This window comes from Halichoerus grypus, chromosome 1 (assembly GCF_964656455.1).
Source record: "Halichoerus grypus chromosome 1, mHalGry1.hap1.1, whole genome shotgun sequence".
Lineage (NCBI taxonomy): Eukaryota > Metazoa > Chordata > Mammalia > Carnivora > Phocidae > Halichoerus > Halichoerus grypus.
In genome coordinates, this window is record NC_135712.1 from 87974088 (window position 1) to 87988787 (window position 14700).

Genomic DNA, 14700 nt, shown 5'->3' on the forward strand with positions numbered 1-14700 from the left:
CACCCAGGGGCCCTCTGCACCAAGTTCTAAGATTATTTTAACCAGTACCCAAAATTTTAAAATTTAAAATATTTATATAAAAATTTGAACTTCTGGCTTCTGTTAAAGGAAAATCAGATGATCTAAAAACACTGAGCTTATGTTCTCACATGGCAACAATTACCTGGACTGAGTAAGCTGATTTCTTAGAATGTGGCCTGTGTTAGCTACCATACCCATATTCCACTACTTCCTGTTTTCCTCCACAGCCCAACAGACTTGTTTTTTCTCTATCTACCTGGCCACTGAAAGTATTAGAATTTATGTTGCTTGATATAGACAGTAAAGGAGCATCAGATGAGGCTGGTGAGATTAGTAGCAACCAGATCACATATGGGCTTAGATTTGGAATTTTGGGTTAATGTTTTTAAAGAGAGAAAAGCAACCTCATGTAATCAACATAGTAGTGCCATGAAGTAGATTATTTTATAAATGAGAATGTTGACATTCAGAGAGCTGCCGAATCTTTTCCAATTTCGCTGAGTTACTAAGACTAGACTAGAGTTATGGGTTTCTGATTCCACACTTGATCTTAGCCAAAAGGCCGAGAAGTGATGGGTTTCTGATTACAAAACGCACAACTTTTACTTTGCTATCTTGACTAACGCAGTTCTCTGCAGTGAGACTAAGATTGTTTATCAGATTAAAATCCACCTAATGAATAAAGTGAATAGTGAATAGAAGTTGATGCTTATATGTGATGCTAGACCTCATTGTATTTCCTTTGGGTTGGGTTAGGAATAGAATAGGAAACCAGAGACAGAAGCAGAACCTGCCTCTGGAGATCGAGTGTACTTGGCACTATGATGAGAGGAAATGGAAGTGACCAGGAATCAGGCTAGACCTTATAATAAAATGATAAAATCCATGAAATTTAATAATAAAAACTATCACAAGCCAGTGTGCCAATATCTTCATTTCCAACGATCAATAGATCTGTAAGAATGACTGAGTGATATTTTATGGTTAAGGTCAGATGCATTGGTCCAAAGAGAGTAAATGCTGTCAGGAAATTGAACTATAGGATAGAAGTTTGCATAGACAGTATAGACTTAGAATAATGGGGTTGCTTTAGATAGACTTCCTTCCTTCCTTCCTTCCTTCCTTCCTTCCTTCCTTCCTTCCTTCCTTCCCTCCTTCCTTCCCTCCCTCCCTCCCTCCTTCCTTCCCTCCCTCCCTCCCTCTCTTCCTCCCTTCCATTCTGCCTTTCAAAAATACATATCGAGGCTCTACTATGTCCATGATTTTCTGCTAGCATTGAGGATATAGTGGTATGCCAAACACATATTCACATATTTATGTCCACATAAATAAATATGTAAACTATGATAAGAACAAGAAGATAAACATATATAAGGTCTTATGAGAAATTAATGGTGTGATCTCACTTGGATAAACATATTAGATGACTCTCTTACAAAGTGACATTTGAGGTAAGTCTGAAAAGAAGACTTGTAGCTTGTCAGGTAAATATCTGACAGAAGAGCATTCCTGTTAGTAGAAATAGTAGGAGTTACAGAAAGAAAGGGTGTGGCTCAGAAGGAAAGTTCTTGAAGCTGTTGTGGCTTGCATGCTGGAGCAAATCAGATAGTGGCATGGCTAAGGTTGTAAGATGAAATGTAGGACACCCAGTAAATTTGAATTTCAGATAAACAATGGACTTTTCCTTATGTAAGTGTGAGACACACTGCTTATCTGAAAACCTAGGCATGCGCTGATACTGGAGAAGAAGAAAGCAGCCAGATGAAGCAGGAGTTTTGAGACTGCTTTAAGAGCATTTACGTGTTTCATCCTCAGTTCAGTGAAAATAAGTTTGAGCAGGTGAGAGATATATAATTTATGCTTTAAAAATTTCACTCTGCTGCTCTGTGGGGAGTAGACTAGAGGGGCAAGAATAGAAGCAGAGAGAAAGTAATGTGGTTGTTGACAGAGTTCAGTTTAGAAAAGGAGGTATCTTGACCTACGATGGTGGCAGAAGGGGTGCAGGAAAGTGGTTTGAATCTAGGTATTTCCTGGAAATATGATCAGGAAGACTTGGATGAGTGGCATGTAGGAGATGAAGTTATCAAAGATAATTCAGGTAGGAGGATAGAAGGACCATATCCTAAAATGTCAGTATGCCAAACTTTGGAGAATGTTTTAAGAGGAATTTCAAAAAGTTAATATTTGTCCATGTTAAATTTGGGATGCTTTTAAGATGTTCAAGTATAGATGTCAAGGTGGCAGATGGATATGTAGGTCTGAGACTGAGAAAAGAGCTATGGGCTAAAAATATAAATATGTCTTCAGCCAGATTATAATAGAACAGAAGAAGTAGCAGAATTGATTGCTTCTTTGTTTGGCTTGCTTTAAAACACTCTCTTCCAGTTATTTCATTCTGAGAATATACCTTGTGCTTTTGATGGATAATTGGGAAACAATCTGGTTTAATCTGTAAAATATTTAAAGAGAAATTTCTTAGGGTGAGTTACTATAAAAATGACCATCTGTTATCTTTTGATTTTCATTTATTTGCATTTCCAAAGGTGATCACCTAAACTTAGCCTGTTTGGGAGAGAGTAGTGTTATGTGCTACCCCATTCTCAGCTACTGCGCACTGACCAGGGCATCAGGCTATTAATCCCTGGGGTAGTGTGCAAGGCTGCTTGAAGGAAAGAGAGAATAGAGATGGGAAATTTTCAGATTTTTAGAAGATTTTTGCAAATCCAGGTCAGAGGTGATAAGAAAGTAAATGAAAGAATTTGAGAGCAATTTCAGGACCTCAAAGCTAATTGAAGATGAGCTATAGGGCAAAGGATAGTTGTACAATTTCTCTTACTGTGTTTTTCCTTTTCCATACATTCTAGAGCTAAAATACAGAAGCATTGCTTAAGTATTTCTACCATTAACTCAAGCAAAGAGGTGGCTTACATTAATGGAATTTAGCAGAGGGAAAGCTAGGAATTTCTGAAAGTTCTAGATGCACTACTGGATCAGACTTATAATGGGATGCAGGGATTCTGAACATTTTCTTATCTGACATATGGAGAGAGATGTCTCTGTGCACTGTTTTTTGGAAGGGTAGGAGGTGTTCTATTCATTAAGATCCCTTAGTCTAGGGATAATCATGGACATGAAAACATGATATTGAAGATTAGCACTAGTGGTAAAAACTGGTATTTTTCTTCTTTCTCTCTTTCCTCTGAGATTAAGCACTGAATTCCCACAAAGTTTACTTATGTAATTAATGACTGAAAATGTTATAAAAGACACTGATGTTTGTATATCTTAAAACAATTTTTTCCTAAGTACCTATTATCTTTATTAAATAAAAGTGTTTGGATTGTATATACACTGTAGGTTGTATATAATACAATTTCAATTTGAAGTAATTCCAGCATTCTTTTTTCACTTTTATTGAGTGTATGTGTAGCACATTATGTCAAAAGCTCTTTAAATTATTACTCTTCAAAATACCCTTTTGAGATAGGAAGATGGCAAGTTTTATATTACAGAAATTTTCATGGTTATATTGTATAATGAATTAGTTGCTTGATGTGACTTTTGTCCTCTCAACAGAAATAGTGTATCTCTTTGCAATAACTTTAATAGGACTCCAAGTTAAGTTGAAGAAAGGAAACTATTAAAATGCAGATATTCAACAAAATAATACTTGTGCATTTCAAAAATGAGTAAATTAAACCTCAACTATATATAGCAATGTTAATAATATTTTATGTGAATAATCTGTATGTTTTGGACGATGAGGAACTATGACAACATGAACAAATTATATTGGCTTTGTAGAAGGGAGCACTTAACAGGAAAGAGGAAAATAATTTGACCTTCAACATATTAAATCAAGATTAATAAATTCCATGTGGTGGTTGTCTATTTTTAAAGTATCAAGCAGCACTTCAAATACTCTATTGAAGTTCATACTGTAAAAAATACAGAAAATGAGCTGGCGTTTGATTAATATATGCAACAATTTCCATTTTTCCCCCTGTAGTTAGTCAAGATTTTACTTCCGTAAGTGAAGATTGTTCAGTTTCTTGAATGTTCTGTGTATTTCATGTTGCACGTGTACATTTGGATAGAATTTATTATTAAGCCAAATAAAAATAATCATGAATCTTTTAATCACTTTCAAGGCTGTAGACTCCATTTGAAGTTGCTAGCTACCATACCATCAACCTTTTGACTCACCTTACATATCTGACATACATCTTCCCTTAAAAGGCTCAAGAATGACATACCAAATTAACCTTGCAAGTACTGCCACAATTATTTTAGATAAAACAAGGGGCCAATTTCTCTTCATTTGAGATGAAATAACTTGGATAAGTGTTTTTCGAATTCTTACAAAAAGAATTTGGGTTCCAACTCTTGGTTGGTGTGGCAGGATAGTAGGGTAAAGTTAAGAACTGACACAGTGAAGTAGCAAGTGGGAAGAGAAGATTCATTGTTGATTCTTTGAGAGGAACTCACGGGAACACAGTATTGTGTAATAACAATGATCATAGCAATAATGATGATAACAATGGTAGTGATAATGACAATAATGTAGAGGTTTTAACAGACTTTTATTCTAATCCAACTCTTACTAAACCTCTGTAATGTCCAAAATAATGGTATATACATTCTTATTTGATTCTCATTGTAAAATAGGGGTCTTGCCTTATCATTGAATTCAGACTAATTAAACATTTAAAGATAGCTTATTTAGTTATTATTAGACTCAGAAATGGCAAGAACTTTCTGACTTCCTACCAACTCATAATTGTAGGTGATAATTGATTCAATATATTTGTTATGGGGCACAGAATTCAACATTTTATGAAACTCTCTAAGTGTTTCTGTTGTATAGACGGTTTAGGTAAATTTATGTAAACTAAAAATAATGCAAAATCAGAATTGATTTCTTTTTATCAACTGTTGATCAGTTTCTGAGCGTTAATTGAATTGGCCCTATTTATGTATTTCATATCAAGGAGCAACAAATGTGGCATAAAGACCCATTATCAACAAATTTCTGGTGGTCTTTTAGATTGTATTAGTAGTAGTTTTCTGCATCATATCTCTTTGTAAAATATCTGCATCTAGAGTAATAATAAGTATGACAATAACTTATGTTGGAATAATAATGATAAGTCATTTACTTATGGTTTTCTAGATTCTCTGAGCTGTTAATCCTCACAGTATTTTGCTCGATATGAATTATTACATTTTTACAGATGATTTTATATTGTAAGAAGACCCATCTAGTAAGTGGCAGAAGCCACAATTAGAACATATGTCTGTTCGTCTCTATAGCCTGAGTTTTATTTTGTTTAGTTTTGTTTTTCTCTACACTAGCATTCTGCTTCTAATATAGGGCATACTTCTTTTATAGTTTGAAAATGAATTCATGATAAAAACATATTACCTATTTTATCACAATAACATCAACAAGTTTATTTAAATGCCTTTCTCTAATTCAATATTCAGATTTCAGCTTAAATTCTGGGCCTCAAACATCTTTATATTCTTCCTGTAGACTAAGTGCCTCTTTTTCCAAGGGACTGGAGAAATAGAAAGATGTAGAAGTTGTACAGACCTAATTAAGAGGCCCCAGCATGTTATAGGTTAGAGCTACACACTTGTAAGTATAATTAACAGTGTATGAAAATACTCATACAGACACTACAGGCAACAGAAGTTTAAAGAAGAGACACGTGTGTGTGTGTGTGTGTGTCTGTGTGTCTGTGTGTCTGTGTGTCTGTGTCTGTGATCAGAGAGGTGGGCCTTGAATTGAATCTTGAGAGAAAGGTAACATTTGAAAGATACAATGAACAGAGTTTGGAAATTAGGTATAAGAAAAGAAATGAGCTATTCATACTTTCTGGATGTGTTGTCTGCCATAGTGGCCTTTATCTTTGATAATTCTCATTGGCAATTAAATTAAATTAAATTAAATTAAATTAAATTAAATTAAAAACAACCCATTTTTGACAGGATCCTCCAGTGAGGTTTAGATACTCAGGTTTAGATACTTCCCAGAAATTTTGAGATAAGTTGTTTGTTTGTTTTCTTTTTCTGGACAATTTTTCTTTTGTAATTACATAGACAGTGATTTTTAAAGTATCTGCCAAAAGATTCAAAATAATTGTTTACCTTTGTTTTTTATTGCCTGCTATGTAAATGTAATAGACTGCTTTCTGTAACATCCCAGGTCAATCACTCAGCATTTTAAAACTGTGAGTGTTTCATCAGAATTGCAAATTTCTTTATGTTAGACTCGCCTTCCTTTCCTTCCAGTGATTAAATTCTGCATTTTCAAAGTCTGAGCACCTTTTGTTCTTGACCCACCAGTAATTGTTGGATGATGTTTCTCATCTTCTGGCAAGATGAGATTTTTTTTTAATGTATATGGAGCTAGACTATACCTGTCATAAATTACATTTTAACAAATATGGGAATTTTTAAAAGCTTTATTCTTTTCACTCTTTCTCAGGTTTTTGAATTATAAGCACAGAAAAGTAATTTTTTATAATTATTTGAGCTATCAAGAAATCTGTTTGTATAGAAGGCCTCCCTCCAAAGAAAATTTAAGAACTGTTTCTGAAGGAGCACATGTTAATTTTAGTTAGCATAAGTTATGGTAACAATAAACAACATTTTGAGATTGAATAAATTTACCTAGAATTACAATACCTTTATTTTATTTTGGATTATTCCACTTCAGATCTTGTCTTGTTCTCTCTTCCTCTTCTGCACTACATCTATCTACCCACCCACACACACCCCCCCACACACATACAGTGAAAACACTCATGCCCATGCTATTTTACTGCTGTTTTGTGATGCTTTTGACCATTTCTGTATTATCAGAAAAAAAAAATTTAATTTCTACACTTTCTTCATAATTGTCATTTTATTGTTTTGCTCTGCTAAATCGTTTGCCTATTATTGAGTAAGATATAAGCTAGGCACATGTTTTCTTTTATTCCCTATTTTTTTCCCCCTTTGGTTGTGGCCTCTTTTCTGGTCTTTATTTGTGGTAGGTTTAAATAGGATGAAAAAAGAATAAAGCTTATCTAAAAAGGAATAATTACGTAAGACACCTCTATTATGCCCAGGACCAAAACGGTGCAAGTACAGATACAGTATTCAATAGCACCACCTGTGAAAATTTCTAGGTCCTCATTTGTTTAATTTGAGGAAACCTGGTAGCAGAAAGCACATTGATCTTGAGATCAGTAGCCCTGAGCCTAAGTTCTGACTCTGCTGTGTCCAAGTTGTAGCTGGTTTGCGCATAATACATCACCTCTCTGGGTCTCAGTTAACTCATTTGTAAATTGAAGGGTTAGATTTCTAAAATGTCATGAATTTAAGATATAGACAAAGGAGTGAGCCGAGTCCCAAGTACCATATTTCTCTAAAAGAAACAAAAAAATGTGATTGGTTTTATGGTCTTTTTAATATGTCACTCTGGTTCTATATTAAGGAGAAAACAAAAACTAGGCTTGGGAGGATTTAGGGATGTTAGCAGATGATTGCTGCAGATTAAGAATCTGTAGAGAAGTTACATATAACTGTACGCTCCATTAACGTTTTAAATGGTGCGAAGAAGTCTCGCTGAATAGATATCAACTAAGAGAGGATGGATGGAGTAGAACAGGTTTATGGTTCTGCATAATAGTATTTCTACATCGCATCTTGTCGACTAGCTAAAGGGAATAGTTTTCATTTCTTTTCAATACTATTGCATCTTAATTATGCTATTGTGAATTGAGAATCCTATCCTTCAAAGAGATGTCTGTAACTCCATTTTGGTAGTCTAAAAAAATTATTGAAAACGTGGTACTGAGTTTGACAGAGGGACAGACGAATACATTTAATTGCATGAAACTCTTTTGTCCTAGGCTGGAAAAAGATGTGTTGGTCAGTTCCCTCCTATTTAATTTTCTCCTTCTCCTTATGAAATTCTGTTTGAGGTGAATTCTGTTAAAATCAATTAGTATGATGGGTTTGTGGAAGCTTTAAAAAAAGATTGGCTGGTGATTTTGCTGTGATTATTTGTTGTTTTGTAACTCATGTCAAATTTCACATCTGGCACCCTCAAAAATTCGGAAGGTGAGAAACATGTGGGCAACTGATGTAGTGGGAAAAAGAATAGGAATTCCTGGATCTGTATGTGTGTGTGTATATATATATATGTATACACACACACACACACACACACACATATATACGTAGGGAGAACTTTTCACCATTATTGATCAGCTTTTACCATGCCTGTTTGCATGAGGTGGTACACCTGCCAATAATAGTAATCCAAAAATCTCTCTTTTTTAAATAGATAATAAATAACTATCTTTGTTACAGACACTAAATGTAAAAAGGGATTTCTTTTTCTTTACTTTTTTTATGTGTATGCACATTTGAAAAGGGGATTTATTTTTTGATACAAGAATTGATCGTCATTTAACTTGAAAGACTATTCTGTACTGTGCTTGTGCTAAATATTTTTTATATCATCTCATTAAATACTGATGCTTGGAGAGGCTAATTCTTTGAGTGTCACACAACTATTAGATGGCAGGTGTAGGATTTAAACACCTGTAGGTCTGGTTCCTGTGTTGTTGCTTTCATGTCCTGCAGAGTGCTGCTTCATGATTTGACCCCATCTTTATGCAGTAGTTTCTGTCTTGATACTGCGAACTACTTACCCTACCTTTCCAAGATATTAATGGTGGCTTAGTGAATTGATAGTCTAAAACAGAAAACAGTTGCAGTAAGGACTGAAACAAACTCAAACACTAGGAACATATAGGATGGCCTCATTTTAGGTGGTAGACAAGAATACAATTATATAATTTGTATTTGTAGGGTAGGTGAGGCTTTAGCATATGTATAATACAAGGAATATCAATAAAAGGATATGCTTCTGGCAAAGGCTTAGTTATGGGCACGAGGGGCATCAGCGGAAGAAACCCTGGGTTGGGACCCCAGCAAAAGCTGTGTGGCTTTGCAAAAGTCATTTAGCCTCTCTGAACTGCTCATTTTGTTCATCTGTAAAATAAAGATTTAGAAATATTTCCTATATTATAGTGATTTTGGAAGATCTAAATGAGCTCATCTGAGCATAGGGGTCACAGTACCAATGAGTTAGAAAGATTTTAACATAATAGGGAAATTGAATTTTTATGTTAAAATATTCTTGTAAACATTCTTTGATTCATTTTCAGATCTTGATTTAGATAACTTTGCCTTTGTTTTGTGTTGGTAGTGATGGTCCCGATTAAATGCTAGCGCTGGCATTTTTTTTTTTTTTAATGTGTGCAAAGCATCTCTTTTGGAAAGAAAATTAAAATAATGGTTCAACTCCACCCAGAAATGTCATATTATAGCCATTAGCAAGCTATAGTAAAATGTTTGGAAGATATCAATAATGGATTACAATATAAATATTTATGGAGTGCTGTGAGATAGTTTCCATCAAGCTAGGGACATGCAAAATTGAATAGATACTGACACTAAACAAGACTTTGAATAAGTGGTTGTGGCATAATCCTTTTCCAGTATTAAATACCATCTTTAACATTGTTTGAGGTAAACTGGGTTTTGGAATTTTGGTAGCTGCAGAAGTCTCCCTAAGAAAATATATGTTATTTTAATGGATTATGAATATAGTATGAGTTTGTAAATCTCTTTATTTTTTTCTAAGTTTATACAGTGGGTAGAGAAAATAGGAAAATATGCCTATATAATAGTGCCCAGGTATTTTGGAAATAAAAAAGTAAGTTCCTCAACATTTGACCCCAACTATAAATGATTGTCATATTAAGGCATTCAAATTGGTTTGAACCTTTCTCTCCTCGATTTTGCCACTTGACTTTTCCCTCTGGCAAACTTCATTAAGAAAGGCCAATGCTTCTAGAAAAGTATAGAAATTCTACTTTAGTTGGCTTTTAAGAATTAAATTGTGTGTATACAACAGTTGTAATAAGAGCTTAAGCACAAGCATACCCCTAAGCTGCTGTCTAAATTTCTTGTAACATAAAAGATGTCAACTCTGAATCAAAAGTCTTCTTATGGAATGGATCCACAACCAAACCATCCCTATGGTATCGCTAAAGAAATATTGCAGGCAAATGATATAAGGCCTTTTAGAATATCACAGAGATTCCATAGACCATATATTTTTGCTATGACACAGGTAGGGGTATTTTATTGAGCCCTGTGCCAGATACTTTTCTAAGTACTTTGCAAATATGAACTTACATAAAAATCATAGCAAAGCTGCTAAAAATTATTTATTCCACACTTGGAGACAGGGCAAAATGATTATTTCTTGATTTTAAAAATTTCATGCTAGATCATTTTTTAGTAAGCATATCTGAGCATCATCTGACAAATGCAGAGGATGGAACTTTGACTAATAATCATGACTAATAATCAAAATAAATGTGCATTTATTTTTTGTCCTTTTGAGGTTAGAGGTTGACCTGCAGATAGTAGTAAGTTCCCATAGTTTGATAGTCCCAGAGATAGATCAACTCCAAAGATGATATGATTTTATAGCTCTGTTGAAAGTGAATCTAGCAAACATTACATCCAATCTGCAATTTTATTTCAACATTCCTTCATAGGTATTTTCTGCTGATTTCTTCATAAATATGTTAGACAACACTTCAACGAGTGCTAACTAGTACTTTGTTGGAGAATTTTATCATTTTCATTATAACACTTATACTAGTATCATCCATATTTTATAGATGATGAAATTGTGGCACAGCAAGCTTAAATTGCCCAAAGTCAAAAAGCTAGGAAAGGGGTATAGCTGGTATTCAAATCCATGTATTATGGCTTTAAAGTCTGTGTTCTTGAACATGAGCATTTTGGCCTTTCTTGTTTACCAAGATATTTATTTATTATACTCTGTCCCCACAACAAACAAATCCCTGGTCTACTCATGCAATATGCAGGGCATTAATTGTAGCCCTCTGTGTACAAATACTCACCCTGACTTATAGCCTTTTGCTCCTACAAAAGAACTTTGGAGAGCCAGTTCATGTCAAAATATTGAACTACCTTGTACTACAAATTTAGTCTCAAGCACTTTTTGTATAGGTCCTACATCAGGAGAACAATTGTCTTATTAGTCATCAAAAAGATCTCTAACAGTGCTTGACATCGGGTGTTCTGCTTGATAGAAATGAGTTAATGCAATTGCTGGATCGTATGGTAGCTCTATTTTCAACTTTTTGAGGAACCTCCATACTGTTTTCCAGAGTGGCTGCACTGGGGAGGGTATGTGTTCTGGTAAGCGCTGTGAATTGTGCAAGACTGTTGAATCTCAGATCTGTACCTCTGAAACAAATAATGCAATATATGTTAAGAAAGAAAAAAAGAAGAAGAAGAATGTAGCAGGAGGGGAAGAATGAAGGGGGGGAAATCGGAGGGGGAGAAGAACCATGAGAGACAATGGACTCTGAAAAACAAACTGAGGGTTCTAGAGGGGAGGGGGTTGGGAGGATGGGTTAGCCTGGTGATGGGTATTGAGGAGGGCACGTTCTGCATGGAGCACTGGGTGTTATGCACAAACAATGAATCATGGAACACTATATCTAAAACTAATGATGTAATGTATGGGGATTAACATAACAATAAAAAATTAAAAAAAAAATGAGTTAATGATAACATATTTATACCTTTGAGTGGTTAAGGAATTGTTTCCAAGCTAAATCTTACTTGAAGTGATAATTATAAAATATAAGGACAAGGCTGTTTGTACCTGATAGGTGTTAGCTATTTGTGGGAGAGTGTGTCCTGAGTTTTGGTTTGATAAATCAGAGGTGAACAGGACCCCTGAACAATGATCAGTTGGTAATCATGACTTTGGTAGCTAAACGAAATGTCCTGGGGTTATTGGCATATAAACCTCAGGAGACTAGGACCAGTTTTCAGGAGGCTTTGGGAATTTTGGAGGATTGGGTCTCTGCAGCTGTGGGATTAAGTGCTCGTCTAGAGTTGGGGGGGGTTGTCTTCTTCATTGAGAGTGTCTGGGACACAAGAAATTTGGAGATAGTTTAGGAATTTTGTTGCCTCTATCAAACTGCTAAAGAATGAAGAGAATTAAAGTAAGAGAAATGGATCAGGTCATAAGATGCTGACTCTGATACTCCAAACTGACCACCTCTAAGAATATTCACTCTAGGTGGTGACACAAGAAGCTCTTCAAATCAGAGATATGGTCAGACTCACCTTCAGTGGTTTAAGAAGTTTATCACTTTGGCCTAAGTTCCTCCCTAGTTCTGAAGCAGAGGGTGGGGAAAAGACAATTTCTAGAAGGGGTTTTTACAACTCTCTAAAAGACAAGGATTAATAGTCTGTCTTACTGACCAAAGCTATAGGAAACTCGGGGCGCCTGGGTGGCTCAGTCGTTAAGCATCTGCCTTCGGCTCAGGTCATGATCCCAGGACCCTGGGATCGAGCCCCACATCGGGCTCCCTGCTCCGCGGGGAAGCCTGCTTCTCCCTCTCCTACTCCTCCTGCTTGTGTTCCCTCTCTCGCTATGTCTCTCTCTGTCAAATAAATAAATAAAATCTTTAAAAAAAAAAAAAAAAAAGCTATAGGAAACTCATATCAATGAAAGGAATTCAGGGGTGGGTTATGCCAAGGTCAGGGACTGGAGAACAATGTGCATTTGGAGAGCACTTAATACCCAGGAGCATTGTTATAATTAAGGTGACTTAAGTGAATTAAACAAAGCACTGGGTAGACCTATTAGAAAAGAGCAGCTGCCCTGATTCTGATTTTCTTGCTATCACGACAGTTTGCAAATTATATGAGATAAACTCTGTTTTGGCTGCTTCCTTGTGATTATAATATATGCCAAACACTAAATGCTTCTCATTTGAGTTTAAAAAGTTAGACCTGTATATCCTAAATGTCAGATTCAAAAGTTAGGTCAGATTCAAAAGTTAAGTCACTTTCTTTTTAGATAAGCATTATTTAAGTCTTCTAAAGGAATAGTCCAAAAACACATTGAATTGTTTTAGATTCATGACCATACAAGAGAATTGGATCAACACCACTTAGTTGCTATTATTTATTTATATACTACTTTTTATTTTGTAGTAAATTGCTGGGAAGTAAGGCATCCTTTCTTCCATGTTGTGGAGGTATAACCACTCCATCACATCAAAGACCCAGGGAATGTCCTGTTGAAGGACTCATAAATCAGCATTGAGGCTTTCTTGGTATATTTCTGTAAAGGAAAAAGGTATTCGTGTTTCATTAACACTAAGACTGTCATGTTTTTATGCATTTCAGAGAGACAGTGTTTCTGTGTTTTATTCCTAGTGACCTAAGCGTCAAAACCTTTTGTATGTGTTATTATGTAATGTACCATTATCTTCCATGAGACCTGAGGCCTGTGAGGCATTTGCTTCTACTCTGTTCATTCTGTTATAACACATGTGCACAGAGGTGAAAGAGAAAGTGGTCTATGTTAAAAGTATACACAGAAGAATTCTTAGTTTTTCAGTTGAAAAAATGGGAGGGAACCCCAAACAGAAGACCACACATCCAAGCTGATACCAAAACATTTTCATTTTGAAATCCCCCAGATATCACTTAGCATGAATCAGAGTTCTGTTGTTGGAAACCTCTTTACTTTTGGTTGATTCATCTTTTCCATTTTAACCAACTGTGCAAATATGGGAAGGAAGAAATTTGGCTTAACAGCAATACATTTAAGAAGATTTTAGCCTAGTTCATTGTATACCCTATGCGAGTAAATAGTGTGATGTAGTTATTCTTAATCTTTTACCAAGAATTTGTCCACAACAAGGGCAAAAGAACTGCTTTTCTTGGCACTTATCAAACTATTTTTTGTGCTTGGATCTGCATGTTAAGTGGGATATAAACACATTTAGAGGATGATGATAAGGGGATATGAAGCTCTCATATTAGGAGTAGTGGAGAGAACTGAAGATAGATTAGAGAAGATATGATTGCTATTTTCAATGATTTTAAGAATTGTCATGGAGAAGAGGGATTAAACTTGTTATGTATAGCCCTCCAAAAGATTAGAGCTAAGAAAAATAAGTAGAAGCCATAGAGAGTTATGTTTGAGCTCAATAGAAGGGAAATAGCGAGTCCAGATTGTCTGAGGAAGGAACAGACTGCCTCTGCAGGGCATGCATTCTGGATCAGTGCAAGAATATAAGTGCTCTCTTCAGTCACTTGCAAAGGGTTCGCTACAATAATGTGGAGTAGTGAGTAAGAAGTTGCAACGATTGAGTTTTTTGATTAGATAAAGTAGTTCTTTAGTCAATATTGGCCTAGTGAGTTCGATCAAAATTTGAGTCAGGGTTTATTTCAAATAAACACTACACAGTGATTTTCTTGGATACTTTAGTTCATTTGCTGCAAAAGAAATAAACAGGTAGGATAGTATGGTAATACAGAAGATACACCTGTCACTTACTGCCAAGTGTAGAATCCCTGAATATAACAAGTGGATGGAACTTCATTGAGTCCAACCTGATGATTTTACAAGTTAAGGAAAATCAGACTTAAGAAGTCATGTGACTGGCACAGGTTCACCAAATTAATGGTAGGGCTGGAATTAAAAGACAGGATTTCTGATTGCCAGTTAGATTTTTTTACCTCAAGAGTTGAAAAGGA

General features: G+C 35.2%; 1 long non-coding RNA gene across 6 annotated transcripts in view; it reads left to right on the plus strand.

The window, feature by feature from the left end:
- Nucleotides 1-1635: 1635 nt before the first annotated feature.
- LOC118538154 (uncharacterized) overlaps nucleotides 1636-14700 on the plus strand; it is a 503038-nt gene continuing 489973 nt past the window's right edge. For all 6 annotated transcript variants that reach the window (XR_013446430.1, XR_013446428.1, XR_013446429.1 and 3 more), the window contains exon 1: nucleotides 1636-1860. This is a non-coding gene — a long non-coding RNA (uncharacterized LOC118538154). The remainder of the gene's footprint in view (nucleotides 1861-14700) is intronic.